Source organism: Malaclemys terrapin, chromosome 2 (genome assembly GCF_027887155.1).
Source record: "Malaclemys terrapin pileata isolate rMalTer1 chromosome 2, rMalTer1.hap1, whole genome shotgun sequence".
In the NCBI taxonomy this organism is placed as follows: domain Eukaryota; kingdom Metazoa; phylum Chordata; order Testudines; family Emydidae; genus Malaclemys; species Malaclemys terrapin.
Window position 1 is genome coordinate 7,707,301 of NC_071506.1, and position 27,785 is coordinate 7,735,085.

Here is a 27,785-nt window from a genome sequence, read left to right on the forward strand (position 1 = left end):
CTTCAGACAGATCTAACTGTCTCATTGTTGCTTGAACTGAAATCAGTTGTAGGCATTCGTCACCTTTCATAGTCCAATCCGAATCTTGCGTGGCATCTCTTTTACAATCTGTAGCATAATTCAACATTTCCCCAGGGGCTTCTAGTGCCTGTTTAAACTGAGAATCTCAAAGTGACTTGTGAACATTAATTTAAACTTTGCAACACCCCTAAACATTTGCCATGACAGCCCATCTCTAAGCATCCAGTGAAATACCCTGATTTTCAGAGGTGCTAAGAATTCAGTTTACATTAATATCAGTAGGACTTACAGGTCCTTGGCCTTTAGGATCATGAGGTTTTTGTATCCCTTACATATATTTTTGTTATGATACTTCCAGATGTTCTTGATATCCATATAAATATGATTCCTTTTTGAATCTTGTTACATTCATGGCCTCAGTGACTTCTTGAAACAATGAGTTCCACAGTTTATTCAGACATTGTGTGAGAAAGTATTTCCTTTTATCAGTTTTGAATTTGCCACCTTTGAATTTAATGAAATGTCACTTTGTTCTTGTATTATTGAAGTAATGTCCCCCGCCCTCTCCTCCATTGTGCTTAAATTATCTCTCTACCTGCTTTTTCTGTCTTGGGTTGTCCAAGAACCACGGAGATCCTTGAGTGCTGGAGGTGAAGTGGGATGGAAGCAGACGCAGCAGACAGGGTCTAGTCATTGTGATTCACTGATTCTTCTACTCATTGGTTTAAGTGGGTTTGGGAATTTGGTGGAGCCCCGGATTTTTTGATATCACAGTGATAGCATCCCCTTGCCTGGAGAAAGGGAGAGTTCTGATTGCCTCCTGAGAGGGGAAGGACATAGCTCTTGTGTCCACATTCAGTCTCAGTGTCTAAAACAGAGGATGCTGGCTCTGTGTGTGGGTGTGGAGAGAAGGTGGAGAAGGCAGCAGGTAGGCAGGGTTGTGTTATTCTACCTGAATCCTTTCCTGCATGAATATTGTCTCCCAAAACAATGAACTTTGTGAATGTCATACTCCTGTCAGGCTCAATCGGCTCCCTGGGGAAATCTTTGAGGTCTTGAGGCTTTTGTGTGTGGAACACAGAGGAAAGGAGGAAGAGGATGCTGACTTAAAAGATCAAAGGGGAAATATTAGCAAAATCTTTGTTTTCCCTTGTTATATTATTAAAGATATTTTTCTGAATAACCTCGAAATACAATTTTAAAAGTGTGGCCTTTAATGCTAGACCTTTGGGGATGTATTTCCCATTGCTACAGCAAGGCGAGTGGGGTTATTACATAATTGTGTCTACAAACTCAGCTGCAGAGAATATATAAGTATCTGGTTATTTTCCCTCTGTGGACAAGGTTGCTAGTGCATTAACAGAAGCCCTGAAGAGGCTGGAATGCCCAGCTGCTCTGTCTAGTGATCCACATAAGAATGAAATAAATGTCTGTTAGGATAGGGGAAAATAACCTGTTGGGCTTTTTCTGGACCAGAATCTAATTAAAGGATGTAGCAGGATTTCTCTGGAAACAATTGGTTACAGGAGAATTATTTTGTCATTGCTGATAGAGAAACAGGTAAAGAATATCTTAGAAACACCACTCCAGGGTTTGTAGTGAGTCGTGAACAATTACATGTTTTGAGGGTGGGGACCATGTTTTGGATTCCACAATGTACTGAAAATACACCACGGCAGCCATGTACACTGTCAGTTGTGTGTCTCGAGGTTCACCAGCAATTGTGGAGACGGATGGTTTTGTGCGCACTCCCCTATTTCCTGTCCATCCACCTCTTGCTAAAGTAGTTCGCTCAGTCTCTTACAAATGGGATCTCTCCAGAAGTCAGGAGTGTCCCATAAACCAGATTGTCTCAGAGCATGAACCAAACCTAGATAAAGAGATGTATGCTCCTCCTTCTCATCTCCAGCTGCACTTGCAGGCCTCTGGGCTCCTTATTGCCGAAAAGAGCCTCAACTCGTAGAAGAAGTTAGAGAGTTGGCATTATGTGACAAGCTGTTTCTCCATGTTCCACCAGCAAGTGCTCTGTGCACTAATTCCCATGTTTCTTCCTCTGAAGCATTGTGGGAATGTTCTCAAAAGAAGTCTAGGGCCATGAATCAAATTAGTAAAAGGTAGGACTAATGCCCGGTGTGTGCTGAGCTGTTTAGAGATAATGGAAGAGGGGCACTAGAAATGGCTGTCCTGCTTACGGCTGCAGTCCAGTTCAGCACAGACCGTGGGTTTAATAATGTATCTTCGGGCAGGGTGTGTGTGAAGCATCCTGAGCTGTAGGCATTACATAATGTACAATATTTATGATTTTGTTCCACTGCCTCAGACTCTCATTTGGACACTATCTTAGCATGCCCAGAAATGTCTCCCACACTTTTCCCATGCCTATCATGAATAACTGTATTATCAAGAAACTTGCAGGAGGAACGCTAGCAACAAGCCTCTGCAGTTTCATAAGCTGGCCAAAATGCAGACCCTCCACACTTGAAATGGCCTGTTTATAAATACTCAGCTGCCCTAAAGAAGATGGTGCCTAAATAGATACATCTGCAACTGTCAGGTTACTGGGGGCAGTGTGAAGTCTCTGCCACTGGAGAATCAATTTTCCAGGCCTGCTTTGGTCTACTCATTTTTCCAGTGTTGTTTGTAGTGGGTTCAGGTGAGGTTGAATCATCATTTTAACACACAGTGCCCCCTACCCCTTTGCACAATTATTGTGCTAACCCTGAGTGTGTCTAATGGCTGCAAGCTACAGCAGATGTGGAACACAGCATTGCTCCAGCTTTCAAGGCTTTGTATGTTTAACACGTAAGTTTTGCTGTGAGGGGAATTCTCAGACTGTACTTCACTCCTTTTGTATTGTCTCAAAGACAGTCAAAATGAAGATCTTATACCAAAACCCGCCTGATTGGTGCATAAGAGAAGACTAGGGTTCACCTCATCACCAGATTATCTGCTCCACTGGGTGTGGTTTGGTTTGATTTTCTTTTTCTAAATAAACCACTCTCCATGTGATTCTGAATTGCCTTCATGGTCAGTGGATTCACGCACAAACCAAATCTGACTCAAGTATTCATCCCATGCCAGCTAAATAACCAGGAGAAAAAATTACCTTTTAGGTTTTCTCCAATTCTGTCTGCGTAATGAAGATCTGGAGATTGGTAATTAGGGAGGGATGAATCAGAATTGTGCCAAATCTTTGCCCCAGACGTGATCTAAATTGTTTTTAAGGGTCAAAAACCTTTTCCCTGCTGATATAAACCTTGTGGTCCAGAGCCTCAGCTGATGTAAATTCCCAGGGTGAAATCCTGGCCCCACTGAAGTCCAGTATAAAAACTTTCATTGACTTCAACGGAGTCAGAATTTCACCTCTACTACTTTGTGGGCTTCCTCAGGCCTAGGGTGACCAGACAGCAAGTGGGAAAATCGGGACAAGGGGTGGGGGGGTAATAGGAGCCTAAATAAGAAAAAGACACAAAAATGGGGACTGTCCCTATAAAATCGGGACATCTGTTCACACTACTCAGGCCAGAGACATTGTGATCCTTTGGCTTTACTTTTCAGTGGCCCAGTCCTTAGGTAGTGTAAATGGAAGCAGTGCCATTCAGCACTGGAGTTAGGCTCATTTTCACAAGGTGAGGCTCTGGCCCAGTATTTCACAACTTCAGCTTCTAGTCCTGGCCTAAGCTAGGAAGAAAAGGAAATTATTTTATCTTCCTCTGAAGTATCTGGCACTGGCCACGGTCAGAGACAGGATGCTAGAGTAGTTTATCCATCACCCTGTGCTCCTGTGAGATGTGCCAAAGTTTACAAACAGCAATAAAAAGAGAACCAGTCATTCTCAATCGGCTAGAAATGGTCGTTTCTTATCTGCATGAAGAATTTGGGATTCCCTTTGTTTTCTCTGGACCAATTTTTCCTTTCCTTTATTGGGGCTTTCAGAAAAGGATAGCCAGCATCTGGGGGTGAAATCCTGACCCCACTCAGTGGCAAATCTCCGATTGAGTTCAATGGGGCCAGGATTTCACCTGATATTAAAATGTGAATCGCTGCTGTCTTGTTAGCCTTTACACAAGTGGTGCCGGTTACATATTTCTCTCCATTAGTAAATTCCCATGATATTTTCTGGCTTTCTAGACTCTCCCTTGTCTCCTAGACTCCTTGGAAGCTGTACTCCATTTACCCTCAGCAGCAATCAGACAAGAACCATTGCTCATACTACAGACATAGCAGGACGTGCTTTCTCAGCCTATCGAGTCCCTGAGGCTGGGACTGCCCTGCCCTGCTCGATAATTCTGTGACTAGAAGTAAGCTGTGGTTGCTCCACTTAAGGATAGCAACTTTGCAGTCACCGGGCCCCTGGAGTGTTTGACCCCATCCCTCATTTACACTGGGTCACTGTCAAATTTTGAAGTCTCGGTGAGGCATTAGGAGCAGGCGGCGGAATGATCTGAGTGCGGCTTGTCTGGCCAAACTCACAGGTATTTATGAATCCGCTGACATCCCTATTTTCCCGATGCTGTAGTCAAATTGCAATTCGGTAGAATTGCCTGTTGTTAGAATTTCACTTTACCGAAGCCATCCTACTAATTCTTCCCTGAAACCAACATGCATACGCACCAACAACCTGATGCATGTTAGCTATAAAACACTTGGGTGGGAGGGGAGGAAAATCCACCTCTATGACTGTGATGAGGGACAAACATGGTGATTGCTTCAATTACGGCGAGGGATTAAATAGCCTGGAGTTAATCAGCAGCCAGATTTCACTTTCATTATCATTTTCATGTAGCTGAAGGCCCAAGTACAGACAGCTAGAGCCTCAGGCCTGTTTTCGGTATGTCCATGTGCACATGGGTGCCTCCTTTGGAAGTAGGCTGGCTTGCAAAAGAGCATGGCCTGTAGACATGCAGATTTATTGCAGAAATAAACACTGTTGATTCAAAGTGGCTATTACAAAACAATGTGCGTTGTAGGCTGATTTACAACTGGAGTGACCTGAGCCCTGCGTGCACGTTTTCTGTGTTGGAATGATTTCTGTGCATCAGGTGTCAGGGCATTCTTTTTCTTTTCCATGAATGGTAGAGAAGGGCTGTCACGGGCGCCCATCCTCTTACAAACCGATCAAAGACGAGAACAATGGTTTCATTCCCGTAGCGAGACAGAAATCCCCTCTTCTGGTAATCATTGCTATTGTTTGACTTAAACATGTGCTTATCTGACAAGCTGTATGTGAATGCACAAAGATAGAGAGCAACTCATCTGGTATGAAGGTAGATGGAACCCTTTCCCCCCACATCCCTCCATAGTTTTCCTTTGAACACTAGGGTGGGATTTTCAAAAGCACTTAAGTGACTTGGGAGCCCAATTCCCACTGACTTACAATAGTGAGTGGAGAGGGGAGCCTGGCACCATGCTATGAAGGTCAACAGGATCAGCCTCTGGAAGACCAGTAAGGGGAACACAGGCCAGTTGAGGAATCTCTACTGAGAACACGCCGCTTCCAGTCTCCAGATGTTTAAATCGAGGGAGATATCAAAAGGGTCCCCGCTGTCCCTGGCTGCAGTAGCAATGTGATCGTTGGGCTGCCAGGTGTCCTACATTTCACATTTCAGAGTGGTAGCTGTGTTAGTCTGTATCAGCAAAAACAACGAGGAGTCCTTGTGGCACCTTAGAGACTAACACATTTACTTGGGCATAAGCTTTCATGGGCTAGAACCCACTTCATCAGATGTATGAAGTAAAAGATACAGGAGCAGGTATAAATACATGAAAGGATGGGGGTTGCTTTATCAAGTGTGAGGTCAGTCTAACGAGATAAATCATTAACAGCAGGATACCAAGGGAGGAAGAACAACTTTTGAAGTGGTAAGAGAGTGGCCCATTACAGACAGTTGACAAGGTGTGAGTAACAGTAGGGAGAAATTAGTCACCCATCCGGCAGCCCTGTCACGCGTTCTTGCTGCAGAGATCTTGTGTGTCCAAGATCCGAGAGATTGGTAGTGCCTGCTCTGCACACAGCCAGTCACCCATGCAGCCTCTTTGTTTCCCCTCTTGTTGTGCCCCTGCTGGGAGGAGTAGGCAGTGAGAAGTGAGGGCTCTGATTCCAGACTCCCTCAGCAAGGCACCGCAACCTCAGGCTTCTCTCCAGCGTTCCTCCCCCCCTCCACTAGACATGCTACCCCCGCCTGAGAGAGCCTCTGAGGGGAAAGTAGCCCTACCATACTTCCAAGCTTATGGACCTATGTAAATGATTTATAATTATCCAAATTAGCTCATATAACTCATACAGTGACACGTGGAGCTGCCCCAAACTTGGCAGCCATGAGGAACTGCCATTTAGAAAGCAAGGAAGATTTAACGGCTTAGCTAGCAGAAGTCTGCATCATTTACCATAGCTCTTCGTAATGTCTTTGGGCTTGTCTGTGCTAGGAGTTAAAATGCTTTCAGCAATCAGTTTGGCTGATCACAGTTCACCTCAAGGGTGGACACGATGATTGCAGAGAATGGATGGGCTTCTTTTTCAGGCCCACCAGTTCGCCAGAGGAATGGCAAATACAAAGTGTTTCTCTCGCCGGGAATCGAGAAGGCGTCGTCATTCTCTGCAGGCCCCTGGAAAGAGACTGAGCGTTGAACCCAACTCCAGTACATAGCTACTGAGAAAGATAACTGCACTTACTGTGATGACACTTTGTGTCCACAGCGAGCAATACGATTCACCAAAGTGGGTAAATGTCATAATCCCCATTTTAGACACGGGGAGACAGACTCCGAGATGAAAAACGGGATAAGAAATTAGTGGCGCTCTGGAAAAGCACTTGAGCACCTGCTTAACTCTGAGCACATGAAGCACTTGAGCTCCTGCTTAACTTTGAGCACACTGAAGGCAAGCAGAGGCAAACCATCGAAGTCAACGGATCTACTCATGTACTTAAAGTTAAGCATTTGCTGTAAGTGCTTTGCTGACTCAGGCTGTTGGGTCCTAATGTCGTACCACGAGTCTCTAGCGGCGGGGAATAAATCCCATGTCTTCTAACTCCAAGGCCTCTGCTTCCCATGCACAGTGGCTTTTGTGCGATTGTTTTATCAACGCTTTCTCCTCAGTACTTGCCCATCCTCCATCCAGCCTACCTGCCAGTGCTTCAAAACAAAAATGGCAAGAGGATTAGCCTCTGTACTATAATTCAGACACCAAATCTCCTTTTGAAATGTGTTGGAAAAAGTTTAGCCCTGTCAGTCCTGTTTTGTTGCACTATCTCCTGATTCCCAAATAAAACATTCAAAGCTGGGGCTTTGCTTTCTGTCATATTTTTAAATCTCCTTTTGATGTTCGGTGAGCTTTTCCTTTCTTTCTCTCTCTCTCTTTTTTGAAGTACTTACAGAGGAAAGTTCATTTTCTTTAATTGCGGTTTCCACCACCACCAACAAAATCACCACTCCATAGATCTTTTTGCTTTCGTTTTCCTTACTGCTGCTTTTACTCTTGACATTCAGCCTGCCCAACTAATCCTGATCTGACACTTTATAAAATCTTTACTCTGTCTGAAAGCCCCGCTGTGAACCTTCTCCAGTGCTTCCAGCATTTGCATTTACCATCCATTCACATGTCTAAATCGATGCGGTTTTCTTATCATCAAATAGCCCGCCAGCTTTATAAAAAAGGACACAGAGTTAATGAAATCAGGATTAAAACTGTATCAGCATTTAGTGAGCTCACTGGGACTTGGCCTACGCTTGGTATGAGGTCCAATAATTTGTTTTAACTCTCTGTACTCAGAGTAATAGCTGAAATGATAGCGCAGGTAAGTCCACTTCCTTCTGTTTGTGAGGATAAGAGCATTTCAGAAGAGAGATACAGGGCATTTTTTTCTGAAGGAAAACACACCTGTTGACTTTATTCTGTTTTTTTCCCATCTTAATTCCTGAGGGTCTCTACCCCAAAGGGAGAAATATCTTCTTGGAGAAAAAGCTGCATTGTTGCTGGCATGCAGTTAGAACCTCTGATTATGCCGATTTCATAGACTCTGGTCTAGATCTTCAAAGATAATTAGGGGCCTAATTCCTATTGTAGTTAGGAACCTAAATACCTTTGAGGATGTGTGCCCATGTACCTCTTGCTAACTGAGAGCGGCAATCTGCATCCCTATCACCGTGGGCTCTGAGCTCCTAGTGTTCCCTTAAGCTAAGTAATAGCAGCTTGGTTTAATGTTTCGACGGAGGACCTAAGTGAATGTACTGCAAGAAGTGACTTGGGGATACGGTAGGTGGTGCACTGAATCCTCCTGAGTTGGTACTTATTTGCAGCAGGGAGGGCACACCTTTTAAAGGTCCATGCAATTTCTTGTCTCCTCAAACAAGAGAGTCCCATTGGGAGGAAAGAAAGCTGCAGACTGTGCTGAATGGTGGAAACTTCACCTCCTCTCAGTCCTTCAGCCAGTTATTGGCCAGGGGCAGTTTGGAGGAGCGAGTAGCTACAGATCCACTCCCACACTGCTGCTGCTCAGGGTGACGAGGGAAAAAGGGTTCTGAAAATACAAAGTGGGGACTCCAACTCTGACTACACTCAGCCTAGCCAGAGAGGTTTCACAGCCTGCTCCCTCTCCTCACTGCTTCAGCTTGTTGCTAGCTAGATATTGCTGTGAGGGAGAAGAGCCACTAGAGAGTCCCTTCTGCCCATCCCACTGCACTTTTGCCGTTCCTGTAGCCACTCAGTGTGAGGCTCAGGCACCCACAAAAATAACAGTCAGGAGGACTCACAAAAAGGAGTGCACCCTCATGGGAGAGGGCAATCCACCAGTCCTTCCTTCCTGCAAAGAGCACAGCCTATGCATGCTGTTGTGACCCTGAGTTCCCTTCCACCAAGCCCTGGTACTTGGTCTTGCACATGTTACAGGAAGGATGGGTTGGGGGGTGGAGAAGGTACTGGTCAGAGATACAAAGATGTGGATTCAGTTCTTGGCTCTACCATAAGTTTCCTGTGTGAGTTGGGGCAAGTCTCTTAATTGGTCAGTGCCATGGTCCCCCATCTGTAAATTAGGATAATAGCACTCCCCGACTTCGTCTTGTCTATTTATGCTGTAAAGTCTTCGGGGCACTTCGCCATCTGTAAAAATGGGGTAATACTTCCCTACTCACTGGGGTGTTTGGAGGATGAATTAACGGAGGTATGTTAGTTGCTCAGTTACTATGGCAACGAGGGGCCGTAAAAGTCCCTAGATAGCTTACATCTGTACACACGCTCTATTGTCATGTATTTATTAAGTTAATAAAAATGTAGCTACTTAAAACATTCACGAGCATCAAGGTCTCACAAAAGTTTTAGACAAAAGAAAATAATTGAAATGATTCTGGGCATGAAGGGACGCACACTATCAGGCTTTATGAAAGCTTAGTTCAGGGACTTTCTTCTCTCGCTATAGACTGTATTGCTGCGTGTAGCCAACTGTAAAATCCATTAGAAATGGATTTACAGACAGATATTGTGGAAGGGGAGTATTTCGGGAACAGAGCTTTGTCCATTCTAGAGCTCAACATGAACACAGCTACTGTCTTTGTGGGCATAAAAAGAGATTGCACCATTTCATAAAAGGAATGTAAGACAGTGCTGCTCAACTGAAGGCATTTTAATGCAGATATTAATAATACCACTGCAAGCTTTTCATCCGGCAAGCCTTTTGGAAACATGAACTTAACTCTCAGAGCAGCCCTGTGAGATACGTAGCTATGACTATTCTGGTGTTACAGGTGGGGAAGCTGAGTACAGAGCGGTTAAGTGGCTTGCCAAAGGCCATACAGGAGAACCAGGAGTAGAACTCAGGAGTTTAAGGCAACCAGTCCTGTCTTCTGCCACTAGATCCAGCTTCTCCTCTCAGGCTAAGAAATACAGTGTAACAGCGCACATCATTCTGGGATGTATTAGCAGGAGTGTTGTAAGCAAGACACAAAGTAATTCTTCTGCTCTACTCTGCGCTGATACGGCCTCAGCTGGAGTATTGTGTCTAGTTCTGGGTGCCATGTTTCAGGACAGATGTGGACAAATTGGAGAAAGTCCAGAGGAGAGCAACAAAAATTATTAAAGGTCTAGAAAACATGACCTATGTGGGAAGAGTGAAGAAATTGGGTTTGTTTAGTCTGGAGAAGAGAAGACTGAGGGGGGACACGATAACAGTTTTCAAGTACATAAAAGGTTGTTACAAGGAGGAGGGAAAAAATTGTTCTCTTTAACCTCTGAGGATAGGACAAGAAGCAATGGGCTTAAATTGCAGCGAGGGAGGTTTAGATTGGACATTAGGAAAAACTTCCTGTCCTGGAACAAATTGCCTAGGGAGGTTGTGGAATCTCTGTCTTTGGAGGTTTTTAAGAGCAGGTTAGACAAACACCTGTCAGGAATGGTCGTTATTACATAGTCCTGCCTTGAATGCAGAGGACTGGATTAGATGACCTCTCGAGGTCCCTGCCAGTCCCACACTTCTATGATTTTATGATTCCTTTAAAAATGAGTTTAGAAAAATGGATCAAATACTTCCCTGTTACAAATCCACTGAAGTCATTAGAATTGCCCCAGCGATTAATTTATCCTACTAATTTCAGGGCCAACACCATGAAGTCTGCTGGATCTATTTTTTGCCCACTGATCCCAGCTATTGGGTGTCTCTGTGTAACTAACAAACTGTAACAGGTTGTGACAGGTCACTTTCCTTCATGATGAACATTTCTTTTGTTTTTATAACATGTCATTATTTTCCACTCTGTCGGATATGTCACCAACTCAAGGTGGAAATTTAATATATTTTTCCTTGTTAATAATCTGCTCTTTTGTGTGTGGGGCAAATATTGATCATGCTTCACCTCCGTGTTTGGAATACAGCTCAAAAGAAGATGACTGTATTCAACATCCTTTCTTATATCATGGATTATCGTGACAAAATCCGGTGGGAGCAAGCACTTGAGGATTTCACCTACTGGCTCAGATGGCCGTGCTGGATGGTCAAACCAAAGGTGGAGAGGTGTTGAGATCCTGGCTCTGATTTGGGCTCATCTTAGCTTATTATCATCTTTATTGATTTAAAAACCATCTGAGAAAGGCTGAGTGACCATAGCTATCATTAGCTCTTATGGGAGTTGCAAATGTCAGAAAATCAGGCTACTTATTTAGTTGCCCAAATATGTTTTGAGCAGGGCCGGCTCCGGGCACCAGTCGAGCAAGCTGGTGCTTGGGGCGGCAGCTTGTAGGAGGCGGCATTCCGCCCAATCCTAGGGCGGCATGGCCGCTTTTTTGGGGGGGGGGGGAGTGTTGTTGTTCTGCTCCGGCCGCCCTGTAGGGAGCAGCGGCGTGGAGGATGGGAGCGCCCTGCAGCAAGCCCGGCAGGGCAGCCCACGTCCTTCCCTCCCAGCCAACCTGGAGTGGTGTGGAGCCCTCCTGGCAGGAGGCAAGGTGGGAGGGGCCGCGTGGCAGCGCCCTGCTGAAGCCCTGGCCGCCCCCCTTCTCTCTCTCCCCCCGCTCCCTCCTTCTGCCCCTGCTAGCCGGGGCACATCTGCAGGGCAGGGAGTCCCCTGCACCCTGGCTCCGGCCGCGACGCAGGTTTTTTTTTTTCTTTTCTTTTTTTTTTTGCTTGGGGCGGCCAGAAAGCCAGAGCTGGCCCTGGTTTTGAGGTGCCTATGTTGTCACTTTGCTGGATCAAGACCTTAGTGCATATTGATGATATAACAGGCCAAAATAGCATGCATTCTATGTCAAATGAGTAATTAAATACATGTATGGAATGTCCAGTACAGTTACTAATGATCCAATTTGTATAGCCATTCTCAAATGCATATACTCATCTGATTGATGCAGACTGGTCACAAAACTTAGCACATTTGGAAATACTGTTGCATTGAACCAATACCCTGCTATTTGCAAAATATTTGTGATTGCCTGCACCCCCAATTTTACATTTGTGCTGGTAGATTCGCCCCTGTGGCAATTTGTATCTAAATCCATTGCATACCAAGGCAGCATAGGGCACTGCACTGGGACTCAGGAGATGTGGGTTCTAATCTGGCTCTGCTGATGGGTGACCACATGCAAGTCATGTCTACCTCAGTTTCTGTAAATGAGGGATAATGATACTGACCTCCTTTGAAAAGCATTTTGAGATCACTGGATGAAAAGTGCTATATTAGAACTAGGTATTATTATTTATTAAAGGCATTACACAAGTGCCTTTCGCCAGGAGCTATTCAGCCCAGAATTATGATATATTACATATGAATTACTTCAATGAATGTATCATTTTCATATCTTCATCCTCTTTGTTACAATGGCCATAATTTTGCAAATAACTTAAATATGTGTCCCATTGATTTCACTGGGACTTAAGTCCCTGTTTAAGTACTTTGCTGAAACAGGGCCAGTAAGCATGGGTTTTGTACATTGGATTGAATCCTACTTCCCTTTTCATTGTAACCTGAGTCACTGTACGGGGTTTATCCATTTATTTCCTGCAAGTGAAGTCAGCAGCTCAATGAACAAGAGTCTGTCCTGATGAGAACTGAATAGTGCTTTTTTGAGACTCGAGGAATAAAAAGATGATGATGATTGGAATGAGGCTCATGAAAGGAAGGTTATATTTATACTCTAGTGTTTTTCTTTTCACTTTAGCCTGGAGATACATTTGTCAAAGCAACTCAAATTACATCAAATGAGAGCCATTTGCCACTAATGGGAGCTGGATACTGTATGTTTTGACATTTTTTTTATCATCTAAATTTTACAATTTTTTTTTACTATTTATGTGAGATTCTAGTAAGTGACATTTCCCTCCAATTATGTTGGCTATTCTGTTTGTCTTTCAGCGACTGTGGACATACCTTTTAATTTCCATATCAGAATAATAATAAGGAGGCTACAAAGCAGGAAAGAGCCATGTTTTCCCCTTCGTCTGCATAACAATAATAATATTCATCCTTTGCATTTACATAATGCAGTGCATTGTCCGGAGATCTCAAAGCACTTTATAAAGCGTGTCTCATCATTCCTCTTGTATTGATAGAGGAAGCTGAGGCCCACAGTTCAAGAGATTTGCCCAAGGTCACACAGCAAGTCACTAGTGGTAGAGCCAACTATAGAACCCAGGACTGCTGATGCCCAGTCTTGCATTCTGTCTGCTAAATCCTAGCTATGTCTTTTATAGCTTATCCCCCATTCCCAGCCTGTGCTCACTAGCTTTCCAATTAGATGTGGCTAGATAAGATTTAATTGTGAGTAGCTCTTTGAGCTCGATTTTTGGTGATGGGAGTAGTGTGATTCCTGTTTAGATTCCTATGGTGTGCCCATCACTGTGGTATCTGAGTACATGTGGTGCAAGGGACAGTTGGAAATAGGGGAGGGAGTGGATTGTAACCTATTCAGGGCAGGGACTGTGTCTCCTATGTATCTTTAAAGTACCAACAATAATGGGGCATGCTCCTTCCTGCAAACTCTTCCATCGGAAATGTACACCTCCAGCCTCTCTCCTCCTTCAAAGTGTTCTGGTTTCCAAAGAGCAGGGGTCTTTTCCTGAGATACAAACACTCCAGCATGGTCTATGATGTGGCACATTAAGGAGTAACACTTTGGGGAAATGTTGCTGCAAATCTAAATGGACGTTGTGAAGATGCATCATCTAGTTGAATAGCCCACTTGAAGATGACTGAAGTTTACCATGTCCACGCAAACCCAAATGAGCCTCTTAGGTTTGTAGAAATACTTTCCTGGAGATGCGGCCACCTTATCCTACCACTTCTAGCTGTCACAAGAGCCTCAAAGAGCAGGTTGTGTTCTAGGCGACACCTTTCCCAGAAAGGGCAGGAAAATGTGTATCCATCCAGGCCTTTTATTTGCACAGTGGCTCTGGGGGTGGTAATATTACTGGGAAACAGCACTAAAGAGTTAATCCTGTGTCACTTCTGATGGGTTTTTATTCTTGGTGGCCAGCCTCCAAAATCCTCTTTTTCATTTATGGAAGCATCACATTTAAAATGCAAATTCTTTCCTATTCTCCTCCTCCTTCTCCGTCTCTTTCCTTTGAAGTATCCCTTGAGCATTTGAGGTGCCATGAACTTCCAATCCACTGTAATCAGCAGACTTGCAAAATGATCACAATACACCAGCTCAAGTGAGGTGAGCTCTGCCTCACTTGGGAGTTCCAGCTTGTAGGAGCAGCTGCTTTAGTGGTTCCAGGTGCTCCAGGCATGCATGAATGTGACTGTCATAAGAACATAAAAATGGCCCTACTGGGTCATACCGAAGGTCCATCTAGCCCAGTATCCTGTCTTCCGACAGTGGCCAGTGCCGGATGCCCCAGAGGGAATGAACAGACAGGTAATCATCAAGTGATCCATCCCCTGTCTCCCATTCCCAACTTCTGGCAAACAGAGGCTAGGGACACCACCCCTGCCCATGCTGCCTAATAGCCATTGATGGACCTATCCTCCATGAATTTATCTAGTTCTTTTTTGAACCCTGTTATAGTCTTGGTCTTCACAACATTCTCTGGCAAAGAGTTCCATGGGTTGACTGTGCGTTGTGTGAAGACATACTTCCTTTTATTTGTTTTGAACCTGCTGCCTATTAATTTCATTTGGTGACTCTTAGTTCTTCCTCATCTACTTTCTCTACACCAGTCATGATTTTATAGATCTCAACCATATCTCCCCTTAGCCATCTCTTTTCCAAGCTGAAAATTCCCAGTCTTATTAATCTCGCCTCATATGGAAGCCATTCCATACCCATAATCATTTTTGTTGCTCTTTTCTGAACCTTTTCCAATTCCAATATATCTTTTTTGACCATCTGCACACAGTATTCAAGATATGGGCATACCATGGATTTAAATAGAGACAACATGATATTTTCTGTCCTATTTTCTATCTCCTTCTTAATTATTCCCAGCATTCCAGTCGCATTTTTGACTGCTGCTGTACATTGAGTGGATGTTTTCAGGGAACTATCCACAATGACTCCAAGATCTCTTTCTTGAGTGGTAACAGCTGATTTAGACCCCATCATTTTATATGTATAGTTGGGATTATGCTTTCCAATGTGCATTACTTTGCATTTATCAACATTAAATTTCATCTGTCATTTTGTTGCCCAGTCACCTAGTTTTGAGAGATTCTTTTGTAGCTCTTCGCAGTCTGCCTGGGTCTTAACTATCTTTAGTAATTTTGTATCATCTGCAAATTTTGCCATCTCACTGTTTACCCCTTTTTCCAGATCATTTATGAATATGTTGAATAGGACTTGCCTCTTGCTACTAGCGGGGATGTGGAGGAACAAAGGATAGCAGTTATACCCGTGAAAACTTCCACTGGAACTTATCTATCACCCGGCACTGACAGCAATGCGCTCTCTGAACTGTTGCAATGTCTGAGGTCAGCGGAAGATTTTGGGTGGAGGAAACAGAGGAGAAACATGATGACTCCACAGTATCAAAGTGGTGGGGCTTGTGTATACCTGCAGATGGCCAGACATAAGAGTTTGATCAGTTACCTGAAGCCACTATTCAGCAACTGGACTAGCTGTTTCCTGTACATTACTGCAGCCAGCACTTGAATTCAGGAACCACGTGGTCTCTAGGCAGTGGCTCTACCAAGAGAGACAAAAGTGAGCTTTTACCCGTTTAAATGGGCAAAGAAAAAGTAACATATATCGTAATTAACCTGTGGAATTCACTGCCACAGGGTAGCATTGTAAAGCAAATAGCTTATCAAGATTTGTATAAAAATAATTGAAGACCTATGTGAATAAGAATATCATCATGCAGTTACACTAGCTAAGAGAAAGTGTTATTTCACCCACTGGGTACCTGAGGGAATCTCACAGTTAGCCAAGTGGAGGGTTTTGCCTTTCTCTAGGCCATCCCATTCCACCTATTCTCAGACACCTGCCAGCCCAATTTGGCATCTCATGTGCTGGGAGGCAGTGTGTAGTTACCACCTCATGGACATATACTCTGTGACTGAGCTAATGGTAGCTATGGTCATGCCACCCCAGCCGGAACGTATTCTGTGCGTCACTCACAAACTTTGACCAGCCTTGGGAAGCGCCTGCCAGAAATATTGGAACTTTTATATAAAACCCCAATCTTCTCTCATTTGTGTCAGTTCAAGTGAAAAAGACATCACAGGGCACAATAAGCAGGAGAGAGAGAGAAATGTGGATGTGTAGAGGGGCTGCAAAGTCTCCTTCCATCCCCAAATGCTACTGTGTTCCTGAGCTTGCCACTTATCAAAAACATCACTAGTAGGACGGTTAAGAATGCCTTGAACTTTCTCTGCCAAATTCCCTGAGCAATGCTGCGCTTTGTACGCTCCACTGGTATCTGGGAGGCGTGCTGGTGCTTTTGAGTGTGATTTGTGGTTTTATTAAATGGATTTTGTTTTTAATTGCATTGAGATTGTGCCTTCTGCCAACAGGAAATGAGAAAGGCAGGTTCAGTGGCCTTTTCAGCCAGTAGAATCTAAATAAATTCATGAATGCACAAAAACACATCTACATCTCTTCCCTTGCCCAGCAGTCTGTGTTGGCTCAAATAGCTCGGATTTGCTGTAATCCCCTTTTCCCCTCCAGTAACCATTTTAGAAGTCACCCCCTGTGTCTTCCACTTGCTTCTAACTACTTTAGTTTTTCTTCCTAGAGTACTATTTTGTGAACTTTGGGAATTAATGGCCTCGAGTAGTTTAAAGAAGGGGGGATTCCCTCAGCACTTTGGGAACGAGGGAGTTACGCCAGCACAAACACTGGAAGGATGCACACTTCACTCATCCATCCATGAGAGCTGGGAATGCTCTGAAATGATGTCATTAATTTTTAGTACCCCAACGAATGAATCACTAAATCAGGGTTATCAAACTAACAGGACTTTAACAGTAGGAAATAAAACTCTCGAAGGATTAAATCTTGAGCTGACCAGAGTTGGGAAAAGGGTCTTTTGTGTGTTTCCAAAGTGCCTTGGAACACAATTGGGACCATGTAAATCTTTCTAAGTTATTTATTAAGGCACCTATTACCCTAGTATCTGATCTATTCCTGATGAAACATGCATTCACTCAACTGATAGTCTTAACACATAAAGTCTTTTTCCTTGCAGACCATAGTCCTATCCCCTGCTTTTAGAAAATATCAGAGGTAATAAATGATCATCCAATCTATTACCCTCTGGAGTGCAGGGTTGGCTCGTTAGAGGAACATATGCTTTGTCCAGTCCAGTTGTATAGGTGCCAAGCAATGAGACTTCCAGCAGGGAGAGACTAGTCTACAATCCAGTAGATCTCACAGTTAGGATTCCCCTGCCCCCTCTTTAAATTACTCTGTTTTCCTTTTCTTCATTTCATCCCAGTTATCTCCATTATGACTACCTTAAACAATTCCCCTCCCTCCTTGGGCTCAGATCCTGGTCCCACTGAATTCAATAGGAATTTTGCTATTGGTTACAATTGCACTAGGTTTTCACTTGGGGTGTTTGTACTCTTTAAATAGGCATACACAGTTATCATGTTTCCTTTAAGGTTTGGCCAAGAGGTACAGGGTACTTTTTCTTCACTATTTCCTGAATCACTCTAGTGTTTTACTCAAGTGTGGTGCTGTTGTCTGATTTCTTTCAGATTTAGTGAGAGCTTATTGACCTTTCTTACATTGTAAGCTCTGCAGGAAAGGGAATGTGTTTGTACAGCATCTAGCACAATCAAGATTAGCACTCTTGGACACTACTAATGTACATTAAATTTACTAGTGTCAATTGTTAATACAAATCTCTCTGAAGATGCTCCACACTGTCAATTTCTTACTTTAATACAGTGCCTTTCTTTTCAAAAGAACGTTACCAACTTCACCTATAATGGAATTGCTTCACGCATCAATTAAAAGTATCCTACTAAGGGGTGAAACATGAGCTGTTAACCAGCTCGTAGCAACAATACACAAATGAAACTATACAGGGGATTTAAAGTTGAGAAAATAGAATTTGGCTAGGACATCAAGGTAAACAGCATTGAAGAATCTTTAACAAATCACTGGCAATGAAGACCACAGTGTCATGCCCATCAGACAACCCCTTGAGCTAAATAGCACTCCCCAGGATCATCCTGGGGTAGTAGATCAATTGAAATTAGACATGGGGAGGGGAAGGAAAATGTCATCTATTGAATTACTCAGCATTTCTTCCTGCAGCTCACCAGGTTGTATTTGGAGGTATCCCTTTCAATACTGATTAGACCTCCTCTGGTATCTGAAAATCCAGGTACTCTTTCTGAATCTTGCATAAGAACATAAAAACAGCTATACTGGATCATTCCAAAGGTCCATCAAGCCCAGTATCCTGTCCTCTGACAGTGGTCAATGACAGGTGCCCCAAAGGGAATGAACAGACAGGTTATCATCAAGTGATCCATGCCCTGTCACCCAATCCCAGCTTCTGGCAAACAGAGACTAGAGACACCATTCCTGCCCATCCTAGCTAATAGCCATTGATGGACCCATCTTCCATGAATCTATCTAGCTCCCTTTTGAACCCTGTTATAGTGTTGGCCTTCACAACACCCTCCGGCAAGGAGAGGAGTTCCAGAGGTGGACAGTGCGGTGAGTGAAAAAATACTTTCTTGTGTTTGTTTTAAACCTGCTACCTATTAATTTCATTTGGTGGCCCCTTGTTCTTCTATTACGAGAAGGAGTAAATAACACTTCCTTATTTACTTTCTCTATACCACTCATGATTTTATAGATCTCTATCATATCCCTTCTTAGTTGCCTCTTTTCCAAGCTGAAAAGTCCTAGTCTTATTAGTCTCTCCTCATACGGAAGCCGTTCTATACCCCTAATAATTTTTGTTCCCTTTTCTGAACCTTTTCCAATTCCAATATATCTTTTTTGAGATGGGGAGACCACATCTGCATGCAGTATTCAAGGTGTGGGTGTACCGTGGATTTATATAGAGGTAATATGATATTTTTTGTCTTATTATCTATCCCTTTTTTGATGATTCCCAACATTCTGTTCGCTTTTTTGACTGCCACTGCACATTGTGTGGATGATTTCAGAGAACCATCCACAATGACTCCAAGATCTCTTTCTTAAGTGGTAACAGCTCATTTAGACCCCATCATTGTATATGTATAGTTAGGATTATGTTTTCCAATGTGCATTACTTTGCATTTATCAACATTAAATTTCATCTGCCATTTTGTTGCCCAATCACCCAGTTTTGTGAGATCCTTTTGTTGCTCTTCGCAGTCTGCCTGGGATTTAACTATCTTGAGTAGTGTGATGGGGCAAGGCCAGATGGCTACAGTAAAGTAGTGAGGAACAGGTATGTTAGCCCCAGGCTAAACAAATCCCTGGTACCATGGTAAACAAATGGCAGTTGCTCCAGGTTAATCAAGACACCTGGGGCCAATTAAGATCCTTCTAGAAGGCAGGAGAGACCGCTAGATTGATTGGGACACCTGAAGCCAATTAAGGACTGGGTGGAACTAGTTAAAAGCCTCTCAGTTAGTCAGTGTGGGGTGGGTGTCAGGAGCTATAGGAGGGAGCTGTGCTGTTGGAGGAATGAAGTAGTACAAATCCATATCAGGTGCAAGGAAGGAGGCCCTGAGGTAATTGTGAAGAAGATATTGAGTGGGGGCTGCTGTAGGGAAGTAGCCCAGGGAATTGTACATGCCCTATTTCCAAAAGTCAGCTTTCATAGCTGCTAAGTTTAGGGTCCCTGGGCTGGAGCCTGGAGTAGAGGGCGGGCCCGGGCTCCCCCCTCCCCTCCCTGATTAATCACTGATACTGGGAGACAACAGAGACTGTGTGAGGGAGGGTTGTTTCTCCTCACCTCCCTTGCTGGCTTACGGTGAAAATGGCTCAGTAGACTGTGACCCTTGCCTCTAGAGAGGAGGGCTATGTGGAGGGTCACAGTGAGCCTCTGAGGCTAGCAAAAATCCGTCAGGAAACGCAGGACCCATGGAGTCAAGGACAGAACTTTGTCACAGTAGTTTTGTATCATCTGCAAATTTTGCCACCTCACCGTTTACCCCTTTTTCCAGATTGTTTATGAATATGTTGAATAGGATTGGGCCCAGTACAGATCCGTGGGGGACACCACGATTTACCTCTCTCCATTCTGAAAACTGACCATTTATTCCTACCCATTGTTCCCTATCTTTTAACCAGTTACCAATCCATGAGAGAACCTTCCCTCTTATCCCATTAGTAAAGATTCTGCAATTGGTACTCAGCTAACAATAGCCCTGTTAATTATTCAGATGACAATAGCCATTCCATCTCACTCGCACATAGCTGTGTTGGTTCTATAATGCTAACCATAGTGAAAACTCATTGTTGTCGGTAAAATAATCCAAAATTCAAAGACACCCAGAGAAGAGATATGATCAGATGCCTTCTTTTTGTTGTGGCCACCATTTCTTTCTGAGCTTCTTTTTTACTGTAACCAGTTTCTATTATATTCAGGTACTTTCAACACCGGATTTACACTTTACATGCCCCTAGACACAGCATCTTCAGCAGCTTCAGCCAACCTTCATGTTTTCCGTAAAAAATGAAAAGAAAAGAAATATAAACACAGCCTTTCTGGGAAGGCACTAGACCCCCTGCCACGCACGGCACTCCCAGCCCGAGCTGGGGCACAGCCCACCCGCCCCAGGCAAGGCACAAGGAGGGGACTGTACCTCTCCCCATGGCGAACGGTCCCTGGGTGTCTTCCGTCCCTCCTGCAGCGCGGCGTTTCAGCCGCACTCTCCCCATGCAAGTGAACGGGACACTGGCCACGCCCCTCCTTTTCCTTCCTCCTAACTGGAAATCCAGCCCTGGGTACTTTTTTGACTCCCGTCACGGTATACAAATGCCCCTGGCATTAACCAGTTTATCCTTACAAGATCTCTGTAAGGTAGGGATGTATTATTATCTGTTTTACAGAAGGGGGACAGAGAGATTATATCCTGCCACCCTTAATCAGGCTATATAAGAACAAGGAACTGTGGTGGAATTTGGCTCCGAGTGACTTCTCCAAGATTCCACAAGAGCCTGACGTTGAGCCCAGGTCTCCTGAGTGCTAGGTCCAGTGCCTTAACCACATGACCAGCTTTCCTCTCCCTGCTGCTGTCTGTGGAAATAAAAAAGATGACAGATCTGAGAGCCAGCTGAAGCTAGGGACAAACCTCAAATATATGCAAAATTCAACTTAATACTTCATTTATACCATCCCTCCTCTCCCTCACAGCGTGTCATGGTGTTAACCATGAGGACACTTGTATAGGCCCTCTGAGTATCGAACTCCCATTCAGAAGTTCCAGGCAATAAAGGTTTGTAGAACCATTTCCTATGACTGAATGAATTAACGAGATGGCCAGAATGCACATGCTCCCCTCTGCTTTACTCCTCCCATCCCCTGTGTGCATGTTACAGACCATTAGATGGTCCATGAATTAGTTTTTATGTTCCAAAGAGCTCCTTACCATTGCCTGTTTTAGCTGTTTGGTAAAGCCAGTCACTGTAGCAAGAAAGTGAAGTGTTAAACCAACTTGCACTGGGCAGCAACACACACACACACATAAGCCATAAAGGATTAAATTGCTAACTTGCAAAGAGAAAGAACTGAGAATCTGCCTTACAATCTTCACTGAGCTTCTCATCATTCTTCGACACTAATGCTGGTGAAACAGAGATTAGAAAATCTGCTATTGAGCTAAATGGAGACTGCAGCTGGGAGATAAGTGAACCAGTGTATCTGTTCAGGGCTCATTTGTTCAACTTCGCTCATTCAGAACCATTCTGACTGAGAAACATTGGCCTGAATACAAAATTCATGGCTTGCTCAGTTCCTTCACAACTGCCCAACCTCCTTTAGAAAGACTGGCGTGTCAATCACAATAGTGAGGAAGGTTTCAAAAGGGTGGCTTTTCGGTTCAATCATGGGGTGGATTCATCCTGTGGACTTTGTATGTCTGTAGGCATGCTACCTCAGATTGATGTCTTACTTAAAGCTCTTAGGTCTGGCCTGTTCTTGTCTGGGAGACCTCTGGAGTTGCAGTAGGGGTAGTGCTGGTGATTCAGGAGGTGGCCTACTTCTCTCTGAACTAGAACTGAAACAGGGCCTCAGCATGGTGTTAGGGGGCATTGGAGTTGCAATTGGAGGTGCCAGAGTCATTAAAGATCGCATGGCACTTTCCCAAGAATTTGTCACAGAGTCATACCTAAATTCCAGGCTGGGTAATTGCTCTCCTGACCTTAATTTCTTCTGCCATTTCATTTGGATACAGTATTTTTCTTATTTTGTATTTATTATTGTTATTGCAATAGCATCTAGAAACACCACTTGAGGATCAGCATCCCATTGTGCTAGGCACTTTACAGCTATGCTGACAGAAGTCAGTCCCTACCCCAAAGGATTTGTCAGTTAGGTAATGGCAGGTGAGACAACCTAATAGGAGGGACCAAGGAGACAGAGGTAACAGCAGAGGAAACAAGTTTTTGTGTATTAAGTAGGATATCCCACTTCATTCCGCAAAACAACAGCTTCATTCCACCCAAGTGTGTGTGATGCTTCTTGGGGTTAGGTACCTCGCTACCACCTGCCCTTAGTGTGAGGCAGCCTTTCTGTTCCTGTTGGGGGTCAGCTCCCCGACTCCAATATTTGTGATGGGGGCTAATTTAGCTACAACGAATCAGGAAAAAGATCTTGGAGTCATCGTGGATAGTTCTCTGAAGACGTCCACGCAGTGTGCAGAGGCGGTCAAAAAAGCAAACAGGATGTTAGGAATCATTAAAAAGGGGATAGAGAATAAGACGGAGAATATCTTATTGCCATCGATGGTACGCCCACATCTTGAATACTGCATACCGATGTGGTCTCCTCATCGCAAAAAAGATATACTGGCACTAGAAAAGGTTCAGAGAAGGGCAACTAAAATGATTAGGGGTTTGGAATGGGTCCCATATGAGGAGAGATTAAAGAGGCTAGGACTTTTCAGCTTGGAAAAGAGGAGACTAAGGGGGGTCTGATAGAGATATATAAAATCATGAGTGATGTGGAGAAAGTAGATAAGGAAAAGTTATTTACTTATTCCCATAATACAAGAACTAGGGGCCACCAAATGAAATTAACAGGCAGCAGGTTTAAAACAAATAAAAGGAAGTTCTTCTTCACACAGCGCACAGTCAACTTGTGGAACTCCTTACCTGAGGAGGTTGTGAAGGCTAGGACTATAACAGCGTTTAAAAGAGAACTGGATAAATTCATGGAGGTTAAGTCCATTAATGGCTATTAGCCAGGATGGGTAAGGAATGGTGTCTCTAGCCTCTGTCTGTCAGAGGGTGGAGATGGATGGCAGGAGAGAGATCACTTCATGATTACCTGTTAGGTTCACTCCCTCTGGAGCACCTGGCATTGGCCACTGTCGGTAGACAGGATACTGGGCTAGCTGGATCTTTGGTCTGACCCAATATGGCCGTTCTTATGTTCTTATGTATGTTCTTATGTTCCACCAGCCACAGGTAACACAAGCACTCCCGTCTCAGGCCACCTGGGCTCCGCTGTCCCCTCATGCAGGCTAGCGATAGGCACCCCCGAGCCATCGAAGGGTGTTCCAGCTGTGTCCAGCCACTGGGCCATTCACAGAATTACCAGGTCCTCAATTCCCAAAGCAACAGCACACCACAGTTTACTAGTCACATCTTAGAACACACGCCACTTAACACGCAGTACTGAGAGCAGTTCATAGAGAAACCAAGTCTACGTTTATTTAACAAAAACAGCGATTCCAATGATAGCAAGAAGAAATATTGGGAACAAAGAGTTACATATAAAATAAAATCATAACACACATTCTAGAGCCTCAACTCAACTATCAAGATGCCCTCTTGATTAATAAGGTGCTGCTCACCCTGAAGTCCTTCTCTCTGCATTTTTCAACCAGGATGGCTGAGACCCTCTTTTCATGAGCTCAAGCCCACTGGTAGCTTGTTTCCCCAGTGAAGGATCCAGGGACATCTATCGGCATCCCTAGATATATGGACCAGTCCTTTGTTCTTTACCAGTAAACAGGATTCTCTCCCCTGCTATTCACCTCTTCCTGTTAATTTCTTGTCTTGAAGTCCCTGCAATCTCTTCATTAGCATTTGACTCAGTATGCAAATCGACTTCCTTTGTAAGACACACCGTACGCAATGGTCAGCTAGGGAGATAAGTGTCTCCCACCGCCTGTGCAGTGAAATCAGTCTTGCAGCGTGCTGCCTCTGGGTGACCTGCCTTTAACTACAAGGTCTTCGGAACGTAAGTTCCAATATGTATATAAATATCTCCTTTCATATTATACACACATACATTTTGCAAAGATTATGCTTGGTGTGACACAGGCTTGCAGTAGAGATCTCACATGACACTCCTTAGTGAATGAGACTGTAAATATCAGACTCAGGGGATCCCTGCAACCCTCATGTACCCCTGTGCCCTCTGCCAGTAGGCATCAAAAGGTTCTTGGGTCACAAGACCGCTGCCTTTCAGTAGTGAGAGAAGTGATACCTTTGCATAGAGTGTATCGTTTGAATGATGGAGAGTGCTTGAATTGTTTTTTAAAATGATGCGGTGATCCCGTTTCACCAATTTTTTTACTTTCTTCAGCTACCATCTCCATCCCCAATTGAAATAATCATCTGTAAGCACTTCACAGGAAAAATATCTTCTGAAGTCAAAGAGTTGTTTGTTTTTTTAAAAAAAAGAATTAAAAAAAGAAAAAAGGTTCATTTGATTACATTTTTGCCATTTTTCAATACTGACCCAGATCCAGCAACACTGAAGTCAACACAACTACTCATATTCTTAAAGTTAAGCACAAGCCTAAGTGCATGGCTGGAATGGGACCATTGGGAGCACCGACTTTAAGAATGAACGATGGGAAGAAGTAATTCCGGAAAAGGAAAGGACAGAAGCAGCTAACCCCCTGCAGACAAACACCCCAGGTTGCCAATGAGTGATTCCAACGAAAGGAATTGTTGCCAGGGCTCAGGAAGTGTAATTTGCTGAATGTGACTGAAATGTGACGATTAAAAGGAAACGACTGTAAATGTAAATTACCATGTGCCACGTTGAAGGCACTAATACATTTAAATACAATAGTGCAGACATCTACCATTGGTAATGAGGGCCATAATCACTTTATGGTCACAAAGGAAATGGTATAAGAAATCCTACATAATGCAGTTTCCAGGTTGCCTTGGCATGAGCACTTGAATCGACAGGCAAGGACCATGCAGTCCAGTAGCTGGAGTATACTTTAAAATTAGGGCATAAGAATGTAATGAAATGGTGACCTGCGTAATATTGATTCCTATTTGGTGGGATAAGCTAGCAAGGCAGAGACCATGATGTAATGGGACTTTGCTTTGTTGGTGCTTTTCCTGCAAAAAATACAGAAATACATATATTCGATTCCACCATGTCTTTACATGCAGCTTCTGTCTCTTCCACCAGTAAAACTAACTTTCTGACACAAAAAGGAAGGAAAAGAAGTCCCTGCTGACGGTCAGTTGCAACAGAAATTATTTTTTGGCTCCAATTAGCATCAGTTTAATGTCCTCTGTAAAAAGATGGAGTTGCAGAGTGTATGAGCTGAACATGCCTTCTCAAAAATGTCTTGAATTTCAGTGCTTGGTAGGCTGGAGATATTAAAAAAGAAATATTATTCCATTATGGTCCAGCGAAGAAGGACCACATCTGGGCAGTGAAATTATGGAAGTGAATGTAATGGTGCAACTGTAGAGTGCAGAGGATGGATGATGTGTTTGGCTCTGGATAATATATAACGGGCCAAATTCTGCTTGTAATTTCTCCGGTGTTACACCAGATGTTACACTGGTGTAACTAAGAACAGAATTTGGCCATACGTGTGTATACCATCGTGATGAAATGGGACAAGTTCTTTCTGGCATCTGCATTAGAACTATTCCAAATCCATTGGTTTTACTTTACAGGGGCTCATGCAAACATTTGCTTGCAAATCACTTCATGTGCATAATCTTCCAAGCGGTTTTGCTTGGAGTTTTATCCCAAAAGTTCAAAGCGAGAATCACTTGAGTTTCACTTGGTTTTAAATCAAGCACAACCAGGAATCTTGTATGATTTTGAAGTTAAAATGTATCTTGTTCCAGTGCTACAGGAAGCTGCAGGCAGAGTTGTTGTTCATGGAACAGGTTCTCAAGACCGCACCCAGCACCAGATTCTAACCTCAGTTACACCACAGTAAATCATCTGTGGTCAGTGAAATTACTTCCGTGTAAGTGAAATCAGAATTTGGCCCTCACTTTTAACACAGTCATTACTCAGTCCAAGTTCAATTGAGGTCAGGGGGCAACAGTGCCATGAAGTGAGTAAAAACAAAGAACATAAAAACAATGAGAAGTCTGGTGGCGCCTTAAAGACTAACAGATTTATTTAGGCATAAGATTTGTGGGTAAAAAACCCACTTCTTCAGATGCATGGAGTGAAAATTACAGATACAAGGAAAAATACACTGGCACATGAAGAGAAGGGAGTTACCTTACAAGTGGAGAACCAGTGTTGACAAGGCCAATTCAGTCAGGGTGGATGTGGTCCACTCCGAATAATTGATGAGGAGGTGTCAATACCAAGAGAGGGAAAATTGCTTTTGTAGTGAACTAGCCACTCCCAGTCCCTATTCAAGCCCAAATTAATGGTGTTGAGTTTGCAAATGAATTGTAGCTCTGCAGTTTCTCTTTGAAGTCTGTTTTTGAAGTTTTTTTTGTTGAAGAATGGCTACTTTTAGACCTGTTATTGAATGTCCAGGGAGATTGAAGAGTTCTCCTACTGGCTTTTTTATGTTACCATTCCTGATGGCTGATTTGTGTCCATTCATTCTTTTACATAGAGACTGTCTGGTTTGGCCAATGTACATGACAGAGGGGCATTGCTGGCACATGATGGCATATATCACATTAGTAGATGTGCAGGTGAACGAGCCCCTGATGGTATGACTGATGTGGTTGGATCCTATGATGGTATCGCTAGAGTAGATATGGGGACAGAGTTGGCAAAGGGGTTTGTTACAGGGATTGGTTCCTGGGTTAGTGTTTCTGTGGTGTGGTGTGTAGTTGCTGGTGGTGAGTATTTGCATCAGGTTGGGGGGCTGTCTGTAAGCGAGGTCTGGCCTGCCTCCCAAGGTCTGTGAGAGTGAGAGATCGTTTTCCAGGATAGATTGTAGATCGTTGATGGTGCGGTGGAGAGGTTTTAGCTGGGGGCTGTACGTGATGGCCAGTGGTGTTCTGTTATTTTCCTTGTTGGGCCTGTCCTGTAGTAGGTGACTTTTGGGTACCCCTCTCGCTCTGTCGATCTGTTTCCTCACTTCCCCAGGCGGTTATTGTAGTTTTAAGAATGCTTGATAAAGATCTTGTAGGTGGTTGTCTCTGTCTGAGGAATTGGAGCAAATGTGGTTGTATCTTAGGGCTTGGCTGTAGACAATGGTCGTGTGATGTGTCCTGGATGGAAGCTGGAGGCATGTAGGTAAGTATAGCGGTCAGTAGGTTTCCGGTATAGGGTGGTGTTTATGTGACCATCACTTATTTGCACTGTAGTGTCCAGGAAGTGGATCTCTTGTGTGGACTGGTCCAGGTTGAGGTTGATGGTGGGGTGGAAATTGTTGAAATCCAGGTGGAATTCTTCAAGGGCCTCCTTCCCGTGGGTCCACATGATGAAGATGTCATCAATGTAGCGCAAGTAGTGGAGGGACGCTACGGG

The 27,785-nt window shown here is 43.8% G+C and overlaps 1 protein-coding gene across 5 annotated transcripts in view; it reads left to right on the top strand.

The window, feature by feature from the left end:
• Nucleotides 1–27,785, top strand: part of LOC128831951 (t-SNARE domain-containing protein 1-like) — a 699,719-nt gene that overhangs the window by 615,763 nt on the left and 56,171 nt on the right. The window lies entirely within an intron of this gene.